This window comes from Nerophis ophidion, unplaced genomic scaffold (genome assembly GCF_033978795.1).
Source record: "Nerophis ophidion isolate RoL-2023_Sa unplaced genomic scaffold, RoL_Noph_v1.0 HiC_scaffold_113, whole genome shotgun sequence".
Classification (NCBI taxonomy): Eukaryota; Metazoa; Chordata; class Actinopteri; order Syngnathiformes; family Syngnathidae; genus Nerophis; species Nerophis ophidion.
The window spans coordinates 63,984-80,767 of NW_026907035.1; positions in this window are offsets into that span (position 1 = coordinate 63,984).

Below are 16,784 nucleotides of genomic sequence, written 5' to 3' on the forward strand. Positions count from 1 at the left end.
CGCTAATATGAAAGTTGAATGTTAGTGAGAGTTTGATATGAATGGTGCTTGACAGCGTTGTGGGCGGAGCTGAAGGAATCCACCAATCACGGTGTGCTATATGGCTCTCCAACAGTGACGTCACTTGTGTGACGCAGGCAGAGACAGGTTTGAAATAAAGTTAAAAACGATGATGCTGTGTTCCAAATTTAAGTTATTTGATTAATCTGAATGAGCCCATGGCTTTGTACTTTGTTTATTATGTATTCATTTCTTTGTATTCTATTTTTGTTATTTTGAATTTACAACGCCCTGGCGCTGTTTGGACTGTTTTTATAATGTTTTGTAATGTTTTATATTGTTGTTGGACTTACTGTTTGTAATTGTGGAAATTTATAAATAAAAAAAAAGGGTTTGAAATAAAGTTGAAAACGATGACACTGTGTTCCAAATTTAAGTTATTTAATGAATCTGAATGAGCCTATGGCTTAATTAATTTGCACTTGGTTATTATATATATATATATATTTTTGTATTCTAATTTTGTTACTTTGAATTTACAATCTCCTGGCGCTGTTTGGACTGTTTTTATAATTTTTTGTAATGTTTTATACTGTTTTTGAACTATTTTGATTATTGTTTCTCATCTGTTTGTTATTGTTGAAATTTGTAAATAAACATTTAAAAAACAAGTTTGAAATAAAGTGGTCCTCGTGTAAAACTAGAGCCTGCGTCTTTGTTATTGTAAGCGAGAATTTATATATGTCGCCTATACTGTATAAAAGTACAAAATAAGAAAGAGGGAGGCTGCAGTTTTACACTTTATTTAGGACCACTTTATTTACTTTCTTTCAAAAACCTCCGCTCCACTCAACCTGTCACCACTTCCGCTCCTTGGGCCTTCAAAATAAGACTCCAAGGCATACACTGTAGAAGAGCTTCTAACAGGAACTTAACATCACAAAGAGGCAAGCCCATAAAAATAGGTTACATACCTCCCCTCCTACAAAAAGAAACGTCCTCGTTTCAACACAAATAACAGGATAAGTGCAAAAACAACACAGGCAGTTAAAACAAAAACATATTAACCTGTCCCCCCAAAAATACAGAGCCTCACAACACACAAAACAACAACAAAAAAATGTAACCGATGGTTTATATATGTTGCCTATACTGTATAAAACCACAAAATAATGCAACCTATTTTATGGGCTTGCCCCTTTGTGATGTTAAGTTCCTGTTGTAAGCTGTAATACAGTATTTGCCTCGCGCTCTTATTTTGAAGTCACTGAGAGCGGAAGTGGTGAGAGGTTGAGTGGAGCGGAGGTTTTTGAAAGAAAGTAAATAAAGTGGTCCTCGTGTAAAACTGGAGCCTCCCTCTGTGTTTGTTATTTTGTACTTTTATACAGTATAGGCGACATATATAAACATCTCCGCTGCACTCATCGTGTCACCACTTCCGCTCTTAGGGCCTTCAAAGTAAGAGCTCAAGGCATATAATGTATAACAGCTTTTACCAGGAACTTCATTCATCCATCCATTTCCTACCGCTTATTCCCTTTGGGGTCGCGGGGGGCGCTGGTGCCTATCTCAGCTACAATCGGGCGGAAGGCGGGATACACCCTGGACAAGTGGCCATCTCATCACAGGGCCAACTTAACATCAGAAAATGAAAGAGGCTCCGCCCCCTTCCTTCTTTCTTCCTACTTTGGTCATGTTGACATTGATAAGGTGTCTTCATGAAGTTGATCTTCATCTCAGGACAAAAGTAAAGACTTCAAGTACTGCATCATCTCTTCCTTTACTAGTACTTGACAAAGTCACTTGGAAGTAGGAGTACATCAAAGTACAACACAAGTACCTTGCTGAAAATAACACTCATTATTAAATTGCACTACATTCACCTATTTGTTACCTAATGTTAATGTACAACATGTAAATTAAACATACATTTAGTAATAACATTCTCTTTTTACTGCATAATATCAACATTTATTCACATTCAGATATTTAATGGTCACACATTCTGTTACTTATTACTTTTATTATTTATTCTCTGAAATGAAGCATTCATTCATGTATTATTCTCAACATGCATATATAAGTATTCCTTTGTTTTTATTGTACACAAACATGTATTTAATATTCATACACTGAACATGTTTTTAATATTCATACACTAAACATATATTTAATATTCATACACTGAACATGTATTTAATAATACTATACTAGACATTATTAAATTTAATAATCCTATACCAGACATGGGCTTCACGGTGGAAGAGGGGTTAGTGCGTCTGCCTCACAATACAAAGGTTCTGAGTAGTCCTGGGTTCAATCCCAGGCACGGGATATTTCTGTGTGGAGTTTGCATGTTCTCCCCGTGAATGTGTGGGTTCCCTCCTGGTACTCCGGCTTCCTCCCACCTCCAAAGACATGCACCTGGGGATAGGCCCCTCCCACCTCCAAAGACATGCACCTGGGGATAGGCCCCTCCCACCTCCAAAGACATGCACCTGGGGATAAGCCCCTCTCACCTCCAAAGACATGCACCTGGGGATAGGCCCCTCCCACCTCCAAAGACAAGCACCTGGGGATAGGCCCCTCCCACCTCCAAAGACAAGCACCTGGGGATAGGCCCCTCCCACCTCCAAAGACATGCACCTGGGGATAGGTTGATTGGCAACACTAAATGGTCCCTAGTGTGTGAATGTTGTCTGTCTATCTGTGTTGGCCCTGCGATGAGATGGAGACTTGTCCAGGGTGTACCCCACCTTCCGCCCGATTGTAGCTGAGATAGGCGCCAGCGCCCCCCGCGACCCCAAAAGGGAATAAGCGGTAGAAAATGGATGGATGTACTAAACATATATTTAATTATATACTAATCTTATATTTAATATTCATACACTAAACATGCATTTAATATTTATACACTAAACATATATTTAGAATTCATACACTGCACATGTATTTAATCATATACTAAAACATATTTAATATTCATATACTAATCATATTTTTTAATATTCATACAGTAAACATGTATTTATTATTTTCTAAATAAGGCGCTCTCGGAAATAATGTTATTGTGTGCAGTTTTGGCAGAAGTCCACTGGAGGGCGCACATTCCCTCTTCATAAATCTGGTCATTCATACACTAAACATGTATTTCATATTCATACACTAAACATGTATTTCATATTCATACACTAAACATGTGTTTAATATTTATACACTAAACATGTATTTAATATTTATACACTAAACATGTATTTAATATTCATACACTAAACATGTATTTAATATTAATACACTAAACATATTTAATATTTATACACTGAAATATTCGTACACTAAACATGTATTTAATATTCATACACTGAACATGTATTTAATAATCATATACTAAACACATTTAATATTCATATACTAATCATATATTTTAACATTCATACAGTAAATATGTATTTATTATTCTTTAAATAAAGCGCATTAGGAAATAATCAATTTATTTGTGTGCAATTGCGGCAGAAGTCCACTGGAAGGTGAACATTCCCTCTTCATAAATCTGGTCATTCATACACTAAACAGGAATTTGATATTCATCCACCAAACATGTATTAAATATTTATACACTAAACATTATTCTACTATTTGTACACTATACATGTATTATTCATACACTAAACATGTATTTAATATTAATACACTGAAATATTCGTACACTGAACATGTATTTAATAATCATATACTAAAAACATATTAAATATTCATATACTAATGATATTGTTTAACATTCATACAGTAATCATGTATTTATTATTCTCTAAATAAGGCAAACTCGGAAATAATTAATTTATTTGTGTGCAGTTGCGGCAGAAGTCCACTGGAGGGCGCACATTCCCGCTTAATAAGTCTGGTCATTCATACACTAAACAGGAATTTGATATTCATCCACCAAACATGTATTAAATAATTATACACTAAACATATATTTAATTTATATGCCAAACATATATTTAATATTTATACACCAAAAACATATTTAATAAATATTTATACATTAACAAGTATTTAATATTTATACACTAAACATGTATTTAATATTTATACACTAAAAATGTATTTAATATTCATACACTAAACATGTATTTCATATTTATACACTAAACATGTATTTCATATTCATACACTAAACATGTATTTCATATTTATACACTAAACATGTATTTAATATTAATACAAAAACATGTATTTAATTTTAATAAACTAAACATATATATATTTAATATAAATACACTAAACATGTATTTAACATTTATACACTAAACATGTATTTAATATTAAAACAAAAACATGTATTTAATTTTAATAAACTAAACATATATATATTTAATATAAATACACTAAACATGTATTTAATATTCATACACTAAACATGTATTTCATATTTATACACTAAACATGTATTTCATATTCATACACTAAACATGTATTTCATATTTATACACTAAACATGTATTTAATATTCATACACTAAACATGTATTTAATATTAATACACTTAACATGTATTTAATAATCATATACTAAATGTATATGTAATCATACACTAATCATATATTTAATATTCATACAGTAAACATGTATTTATTATCCTCTAAATAAGGCAAACTTGGAAATAATGAATTTCTTTATGTGTGCAGTTGCGGCAGAAGTCCACAGGAGGGCGCACGTTCCCTCTTAATAAGTCCGGTCCTCTCCGTCTCTCTCTCTCTCTTTTTCCTTTTTTTTGTTTCTTTTAATTTTTTTTTTACATAAGTTTGGTTTCTCATACACTTATATTTATACACTAAACATGTATTTAATATTAATACACTAAACATGTATTTAATATTAATACACTAAACATGTATTTAATATTTATATACTAAACATGTATTTAATATTCATACACTAAACATGTATTTAATATTAATACACTAAACATGTACTGTATTTAATATTTATACACTAAACATGTATTTAATATTCATACACTAAACATGTATTTAATTTTAATAAACTAAACATATATTTAATATTAATACACTAAACATGTATTTAATATTTATACACTAAACATGTATTTAATATTCATACACTAAACATGTATTTAATATTCATACACTAAACATGTATTTAATATTCATACACTAAACATGTATTTAATATTAATACACAGAACATGTATTTAATAATCATATACTAAACGTATATGTAATTATATACTAATCATATATTTAATATTCATACAGTAAACATGTATTTATTATCCTCTAAATAAGGCACACTTGGAAATAATGAATTTCTTTATGTGTGCAGTTGCGGCAGAAGTCCACAGGAGGGCGCACGTTCCCTCTTAATAAGTCCGGTCCTCTCCGTCTCTCTCTCTCTCTTTTTCCTTTTTTTTGTTTCTTTTATTTTTTTTACATAAGTTTGGTTTCTCATACACTTATATTTATACACTAAACATGTATTTAATATTTATACACTAAACATGTATTTAATAAATATACACTAAACATGTATTTAGTATTCATGAAATAAACATGTATTTAACATTTATACACTGAACATGTATTTAATATTTATACACTAAACATGTATTTCATATTTATACACTAAACATGTATTTAATATTCATACACTAAACATGTATTTAATATTTATACACTAAACATGTATTTAATATTAATACACTAAACATGTATTTAATATTTATACAGTAAACATGTATTTAATATTCATACACTAAACATGTATTAAATATTTATACACTAAACATGTATTTAATATTAAAAAAAAACATGTATTTAATTTTAATAAACTAAACATATATATATTTAATATAAATACACTAAACATGTATTTAACATTCATACACTAAACATATTTTTAATATTAATACACTAAACATGTATTTAATATTAATACAAAAACATGTATTTAATTTTAATACACTAAACATGTATTTAATATTTATACACTAAACATGTATTTAATATTAATAGAATAGAATAGAATAGAGTTTTATTGTCATTATTGCAATGAACAGGTTCAAAGAACAACGAAATTGGAGCAGCTCCTCCTAAAAAATAAATAAAATAAATAAATAAATAAAAAATAAATAAATAAAAAAAAGATAGAGATGACAGATGTACACTAAACATGTATTTAATATTTTCACGCTAAACTTGTATTTAATATCCATACACTAAACATGTATTTAATATTCATACACTAAACACATAGTTATTATTCATACACTAAACATGTATTTAATATTAATACACTAAACATGTATTTAATATTCATACACTAAACATGTAGTTATTATTTATACACTAAACATGTATTTAATATTAATACAGTAAACATGTATTAAATATTTATACACTAAACATGTATTTAATATTAATACACTAAACATGTATTTAATATTAATACAAAAACATGTATTTAATTTTAGTACACTAAACATATATTTAAGATTTATACACTAAACATGTATTTAATATTAATGCACTAAACATGTGTTTAATATTAATACACTAAACATGTATTTAATATTAATACAAAAACATGTATTTAATTTTAATAAACTAAACATATATTTAATATTAATACACTAACCATGTATTTAATATTCATACACTAAACATGTAGTTATTATTTATACACTAAACATGTATTTAATATTAATACAGTAAACATGTATTAAATATTTATACACTAAACATGTATTTAATATTAATACACTAAACATGTATTTAATATTAATACAAAAACATGTATTTTATTTTAATAAACTAAACATATATTTAATATAAATACATTAAACATGTATTTAACATTTATACACTAAACATGTTTTTAATATTAATACACTAAACATGTATTTAATATTAATACAAAAACATGTATTTAATTTTAATACACTAAACATGTATTTAATATTAATACACTAAACATGTATTTAATATTAATACACTAAACATGTATTTAATATTTATACACTAAACATGTATTTAATATTTATACACTAAACATGTATTTAATATTCATACACTAAACATGTATTTAATATTTATACACTAAACATGTGTTTAATATTCATACACTAAACATGTATTTAATATTTATACACTAAACATGTATTTAATATTTATAAACTAAACATGTATTTAATATTAATACACTAAACATGTATTTAATATTCATACACTAAACATGTATTTTATATTATTACAAAAACATGTATTTAATTTTAATAAACTAAACATGTATTTAATATTAATACACTACACATGTATTAAATATTTATACACTAAACATGTATTTAATATTCATACAATAAACATGTAGTTATTATTCTTACACTTAATATGTATTTAATATTAATACAAAAACATGTATTTAATTTTAATGAACTAAACATATATTTAATATTAATACACTAAACTTGTATTTAATATTCATACACTAAACATGTATTTAATATTCATACACTAAACATGTAGTTATTATTTATACACTAAACATGTATTTAATATTCATACACTAAACATGTATTTAATATTTATACACTAAACATGTATTTAATATTCATACACGAAACATGTATTTAATATTTATACACTAAACATGTATTTAATATTCATACACTAAACATGTATTTGATATTAATACACTAAACATGTATTTAATATTAATACACTTAACATGTATTTAATATTCATACACTAAACATGTATTTAATATTCATACAGTAAACATGTATTTGATATTAATACACTGATTATGTATTTAATATTAATACACAGAACATGTATTTAATAATCATATATTAAACATATATGTAATTATATACTAATCATATATTTAATATTCATACAGTAAACATGTATTTATTATCCTCTAAATATTATTATTCTTACACTTAATATGTATTTAATATTAATACAAAAACATGTATTTAATTTTAATGAACTAAACATATATTTAATATGAATACACTAAACTTGTATTTAATATTCATACACTAAACATGTATTTAATATTCATACACTAAACATGTAGTTATTATTCATACACTAAACATGTATTTAATATTCATACACTAAACATGTATTTAATATTTATACACTAAACATGTATTTAATATTCATACACTAAACATGTATTTAATATTCATACACTAAACATGTATTTAATATTCATACACTAAACATGTATTTAATATTCATACACTAAACATGTAGTTATTATTTCTACACTAAACATGTATTTAATATTCATACACTAAACATGTATTTAATATTCATACACTAAACATGTATTTAATATTCATACACTAAACATGTATTTAATATTCATACACTAAACATGTAGTTATTATTTATACACTAAACATGTATTTAATATTCATACACTAAACATGTATTTAATATTCATACACTAAACATGTATTTAATATTCATACACTAAACATGTATTTAATATTTATACACTAAATATGTATTTAATATTCATACACTAAACATGTATTCGATATTAATACACTAAACATGTATTTAATATTAATACACTAAACATGTATTTAATATTCATACACTAAACATGTATTTAATATTTATACACTAAACATGTATTTAATATTCATACACTAAACATGTATTTAATATTAATACACAGAACATGTATTTAATAATCATATATTAAACATATATGTAATCATATACTAATCATATATTTAATATTCATACAGTAAACATGTATTTATTATCCTCTAAATAAGGCACACTTGGAAATAATGAATTTCTTTATGTGTGCAGTTGCGGCAGAAGTCCACTGGAGGGCGCACGTTCCCTCTTAATAAGTCCGGTCCTCTCCGTCTCTCTCTCTCTTTTTCCTTTTTTTTGTTTCTTTTAATTTTTTTTTTACATAAGTTTGGTTTCTCATACACTTATATTTATACACTAAACATGTATTTAATATTAATACACTAAACATGTATTTAATATTAATACACTAAACATGTATTTAATATTAATACAAAAACATTTATTTCATTGTAATAAACTAAACATATTTAATATTAATACACTAAACATGTATTTAATATTCATACACTAAACATGTATTTAATATTAATACAAAAACATGTATTTAATTGTAATAAACTAAACATATTTAATATTAATACACTAAACATGTATTTAACATTTATACACTAAACATGTATTTAATTTTAATAAACTAAACATATATTTAATATTAATACACTAAACATGTATTTAATATTTATACACTAAACATGTATCTAACATTTATACACTAAACATGTATTTAATATTAATACACTAAACATGTATTTAATATTAATACACTAAACATGTATTTAATATTCATCCACTAAACATGTATTTAATATTCATACACTAAACATGTATTTAATATTCATACACTAAACATGTATTTGATATTTATACACTAAACATGTATTTAATATTAATACAAAAACATGTATTTAATATTTATACACTAAACATGCATTTAATATTAATACACTAAATATGAATTTATTATTTATCCACTAAACATGTATTTAATATTCATACACTAAACATGTATTTGATATTAATACACTAAACATGTATTTAATATTTATACACTAAACATGTATTTAATATTCATACACTAAACATGTATTTAATATTCATACACTAAACATGTATTTAATATTCATACACTAAACATGTATTTAATATTAATACACAGAACATGTATTTAATAATCATATACTAAACGTATATGTAATTATATACTAATCATATATTTAATATTCATACAGTAAACATGTATTTATTATCCTCTAAATAAGGCACACTTGGAAATAATGAATTTCTTTATGTGTGCAGTTGCGGCAGAAGTCCACAGGAGGGCGCACGTTCCCTCTTAATAAGTCCGGTCCTCTCCGTCTCTCTCTCTCTCTTTTTCCTTTTTTTTGTTTCTTTTATTTTTTTTACATAAGTTTGGTTTGGTACACTTATATTTATACACTAAACCTGTATTTAATATTAATACCCTAAACATGTATTTAATATTTATACACTAAACATGTATTTAATATTAATACAAAAACATGTATTTAATTTTAATAAACTAAACATATATCTAATATTTATACACTAAATATGTATTTAACATTTATACACTAAAATGTATTTAATATTAATACACTAAACATGTATTTAATATTTATACACTAAACATGTATTTAATATTAATACAAAAACATGTATTTAATTTTAATAAACTAAACATGTATTTAATATTAATACACTAAACATGTATTTAATATTCATACAATAAACATGTAGTTATTATTCTTACACTTAATATGTATTTAATTTAATACAAAAACATGTATTTAATTTTAATGAACTAAACATATATTTAATATTAATACACTAAACTTGTATTTAATATTCATACATTAAACATGTATTTAATATTCATACACTAAACATGTAGTTATTATTTATACACTAAACATGTATTTAATATTCATACACTAAACATGTATTTAATATTTATACACTAAACATGTATTGAATATTCATACACTAAACATGTATTTAATATTCATACACTAAACATGTAGTTATTATTTATACACTAAACATGTATTTAATATTCATACACTAAACATGTATTTAATATTCATACACTAAACATGTATTTAATATTCATACACTAAACATGTATTTAATATTTATACACTAAACATGTATTTAATATTCATACACTAAACATGTATTTGATATTAATACACTAAACATGTATTTAATATTAATACACTTAACATGTATTTAATATTCATACACTAAACATGTATTTAATATTTATACACTAAACATGTATTTAATATTCATACACTAAACATGTATTCAATTTTAATACACTGAACATGTATTTAATAATCATATATTAAACATATATGTAATTATATACTAATCATATATTTAATATTCATACAGTAAACATGTATTTATTATCCTCTAAATAAGGCACACTTGGAAATAATGAATTTCTTTATGTGTGCAGTTGCGGCAGAAGTCCACTGGAGGGCGCACGTTCCCTCTTAATAAGTCTGGTCCTCTCCGTCTCTCTCTCTCTCTTTTTCCTTTTTTTTTTTGTTTCTTTTATTTTTTTTACACAAGTTTGGTTTCTCATACACTTATATTTATACACTAAACATGTATTCAATATTAATACACTAAACATGTATTTAATATTTATACACTAAACATGTATTTAATATTAATACAAAAACATTTATTTCATTGTAATAAACTAAACATATTTAATATTAATACACTAAACATGTATTTAATATTCATACACTAAACATGTATTTAATATTAATACAAAAACATGTATTTAATTGTAATAAACTAAACATATTTAATATTAATACACTAAACATGTATTTAATATTTATACACTAAACATGTATTTAACATTTATACACTAAACATGTATTTAATTTTAATAAACTAAACATATATTTAATATTAATACACTAAACATGTATTTAATATTCATACACTAAACATGTATCTAACATTTATACACTAAACATGTATTTAATATTAATACACTAAACATGTATTTAATATTCATCCACTAAACATGTATTTAATATTCATCCACTAAACATGTATTTAATATTCATACACTAAACATGTATTTGATATTTATACACTAAACATGTATTTAATATTAATACAAAAACATGTATTTAATATTTATACACTAAACATGTATTTAATATTCATACAGTAAACATGTATTTAATATTCATACACTAAACATGTATTTAATATTCATACACTAAACATGTATTTAATATTTATACACTAAACATGTATTTAATATTCATACACTAAACATGTATTTAATATTAATACAAAAACATGTATTTAATTTTAATAAACTAAACACTTATTTAATATTAATACACTAAACATGTATTTAATATTTATACACTAAACATGTATTTAATATTAATACACTAAACATGTATTTAATATTTATACACTAAACATGTATTTAATATTTTCACACTAAACTTGTATTTAATATTCATACACTAAACATGTATTTTATATTCATACACTAAACATGTATTTCATATTCATACACTAAACATGTATTTAATATTTATACACTAAACATGTATTTAATATTCATACACTAAACATGTATTTAATTTTAATACACTATTGATGTATTTAATATTTAAACACTAAAATTGTATTTAATATTCATACACTAAACATGTATTTAACATTTATACACTAAACATGTATTTAATATTAATACACTAAACATGTATTTAATATTTATACACTAAACATGTATTTAATATTAATACAAAAACATATAATTAATTTTAATAAACTAAACATATATTTAATATTTATACACTAAACATGTATTTAATATTAATACACTTAACATGTATTTAATATTTATACACTAAACGTGTATTTAATATTTATACACTAAAAATGCATTTAATATTAATACACTAAATATGAATTTATTATTTATCCACTAAACATGTATTTAATATTCATACACTAAACATATATTTAATATTCATACACTAAACATGTATTTAATATTAATACACAGAACATGTATTTAATAATCATATACTAAACGTATATGTAATTATACACTAATCATATATTTAATATTCATACAGTAAACATGTATTTATTATCCTCTAGATAAGGCACACTTGGAAATAATGAATTTCTTTATGTGTGCAGTTGCGACAGAACTCCACTGGAGGGCGCACATTCCCTCTTAATAAGTCCGGTCCTCTCCGTCTCTCTCTCTCTTTTTCCTTTTTTTTGTTTCTTTTAATTTTTTTTTTACACAAGTTTGGTTTCTCATACACTTATATTTATACACTAAACATGTATTTAATATTTATACACTAAACATGTATTTAATATTCATACACTAAACATGTATTTGATATTCATACACTAAACATGTATTTAATATTTACACACTAAACATGTATTTAAAATTCCTACACTAAACAAATATTTAATATTCATACACTAAACATGTCTTTCATTTTAATACACTAAACATGTATTTGTTATTTATACACTAAACATGTATTTAATATTCATACACTAAACATGTATTTAATATTTATACAGTAAACATGTATTTAATATTTATACACTAAACATGTATATAATATTTATACACCAAACATGTATTTCATATTTATACACTAAACATGTATTTAATATTTATACAATAAACATGTATATAATATTTATACAGTAAACATGTATTTAATATTTATACACTAAACATGTATTTAATATTTATACACTAAACATGTATTTCATATTTATACACTAAACATGTATTTAATATTCATACACTAAACATGTATTTAATATTCATACAGTAAACATGTATTTATTATTCTCTAAATAAGGCACACTCGGAAATAATTAATTTATTTTTGTGCAGTTGCGGCAGAAGTCCACAGGAGGGCGCATGTTCCCTCTTTATAAATCCGGTCCTCTCTCTCTCTTTTTCCTTTTGTTTTTGTTACGTTTATTTTATTTTTTTTTACATAAGTTTGGTTTCTCAATCACTTATATTTATACACTAAACATGTATTTAATATTAATACACTAAACATGTATATAATATTTATATACTAAACATGTATTTAATATTCATACACTAAACATGTATTTAATATTTACACACTAAACATGTATTTAATAATCATATACTAAACATGTATTTAATATTCATATACTAATCATATTTTTTAATATTAATACACAAAACATGTATTTAATATTCAGACACTAAACATGTATTTAATATTCATACACTAAACATGTGTTTAATATTTATACCCTAAACATGTATTTAATATTTATACACTAAATATGTATTTAATATTCGTACATTAAACATGTATTTAATATTTATTTACTAAACATGTATTTAATATTCATACACTAAACATGTATTTAATATTCATACACTGAAGATGTATTTAATAATCATATACTAAACACATATTTAATATTCATATACTAATCATATTTTTTAATATTAATACAGTAAACATGTATTTATTATTCTCTAAATAAGGCACACTCGGAAATAATTAATTTATTTTTCTGCAGTTGCGGCAGAAGTCCACAGGAGGGCGCACGTTCCCTCTTTATAAATCTGGTCCTCTCTCTCTCTTTTTCCTTTCGTTTTTGTTACGTTTATTTTTTTTTTTTTACATAAGTTTGGTTTCTCAATCACTTATATTTATACACTAAACATGTATTTAATATTTATACACTAAACATGTATTTAATATTCATACACTAAACTTGTATTTAATATTTACACACTAAACATGTATTTAATATTTTTATACTAGACATGTATTTAATATTCATACACTAAACATGTATTTAATATTTTTATACTAAACATGTATTTAATATTCATACACTAAACATGTATTTAATATTCATACACTAAATATGTATTTAATATTTATATACTAAACATGTATTTAATATTTATACACTAAACATGTATTTAATATTTATATACTAAACATGTATTTAATATTTATACACTAAACATTTATTTAATATTCATACACTAAACATGTATTTAATATTCATACACTAAATATGTATTTAATATTTATATACTAAACATGTATTTAATATTTATACACTAAATAAGGTATTTAATATTTATATACTAAACATGTATTTAATATTCATACACTAAACATGTATTTAATATTCATACACTAAATATGTATTTAATATTTATATACTAAACATGTATTTAATATTTATACACTAAATAAGGTATTTAATATTTATATACTAAACATGTATTTCCTATTTATACACTAAACATGTATTTGTGGGGCGGTTTAGCTTGGTTGGTAGAGTGGCCGTGCCAGCAACTTGAGGGTTGCAGGTTCGATTCCCGCTTCCGCCATCCTAGTCACTGCCGTTGTGTCCTTGGGCAAGACACTTTACCCACCTGCTTCCAGTGCCACCCACACTGGTTTGAATGTAACTTAGATATTGGGTTTCACTATGTAAAGCGCTTTGAGTCACTAGAGAAAAAGCGCTATATAAATATAATTCACTTCACTATTTAATATTTATATACTAAACATGTATTTAATATTTATACACTAAACATGTATTTAATATTCATACACTAAACATGTATTTAATATTCATACACTAAACATGTATTTAATATTCATACACTAAACATGTATTTAATATTTATACACTAAACATGTATTTAATATTCATACACTAAACATGTATTTAATATTAATACACTAAACATGTATTTAATATTTTTATACTAAACATGTATTTAATATTCATACACTAAACATGTATTTAATATTCATACACTAAACATGTATTTAATATTCATACACTAAACATGTATTTAATATTCATACACTAAACTTGTATTTAATATTTACACACTAAACATGTATTTAATATTCATACACTAAACATGTATTTAATATTTATACACTAAACATGTATTTAATATTTATATCCTAAACATGTATTTAATATTCATACACTAAACATGTATTTAATATTCATACACTAAACTTGTATTTAATATTTACACACTAAACATGTATTTAATATTCATACACTAAACATATATTTAATATGTATATACTAAACATGTATTTAATATTTATACACTAAACATGTATTTAATATTCATACACTAAATATGTATTTAATATTTATATACTAAACATGTATTTAATATTTATACACTAAACATGTATTTAATATTTATACACTAAACATGTATTTAATATTCATACACTAAACTTGTATTTAACATTTACACACTAAACATGTATTTAATATTTATATCCTAAACATGTATTTAATATTCATACACTAAACATATATTTAATATTTATATACTAAACATGTATTTAATATTTATACACTAAACATGTATTTAATATTCATACACTAAATATGTATTTAATATTTATATACTAAACATGTATTTAATATTTATACACTAAACATGTATTTCATATTCATACACCAAACATGTATTTAATATTTATACACTAAACATGTATTTAATATTTATACACTAAACATGTATTTCATATTCATACACCAAACATGTATTTAATATTTATATACTAAACATGTATTTAATATTTTTTATACCAAACATGTATCTAATATTCATACACTAAACATGTATTTGATATTCATACACTAAACATTTATTTAATATTTATACACTAAACATGTATTTAATATTTATATCCTAAACATGTATTTAATATTCATACACTAAATATGTATTTAATATTTATATACTAAACATGTATTTAATATTTATACACTAAACATGTATTTAATATTTATACACTAAACATGTATTTAATATTCATACACTAAACATGTATTTGATATTCATACACTAAACATTAATTTAATATTTATACACTAAACATGTATTTAATATTCATACACTAAACATGTATTTAATATTTTTTATACTAAACATGTATCTAATATTCATACACTAAACATGTATTTGATATTCATACACTAAACATGTATTTAATATTTATACACTAAACATTAATTTAAT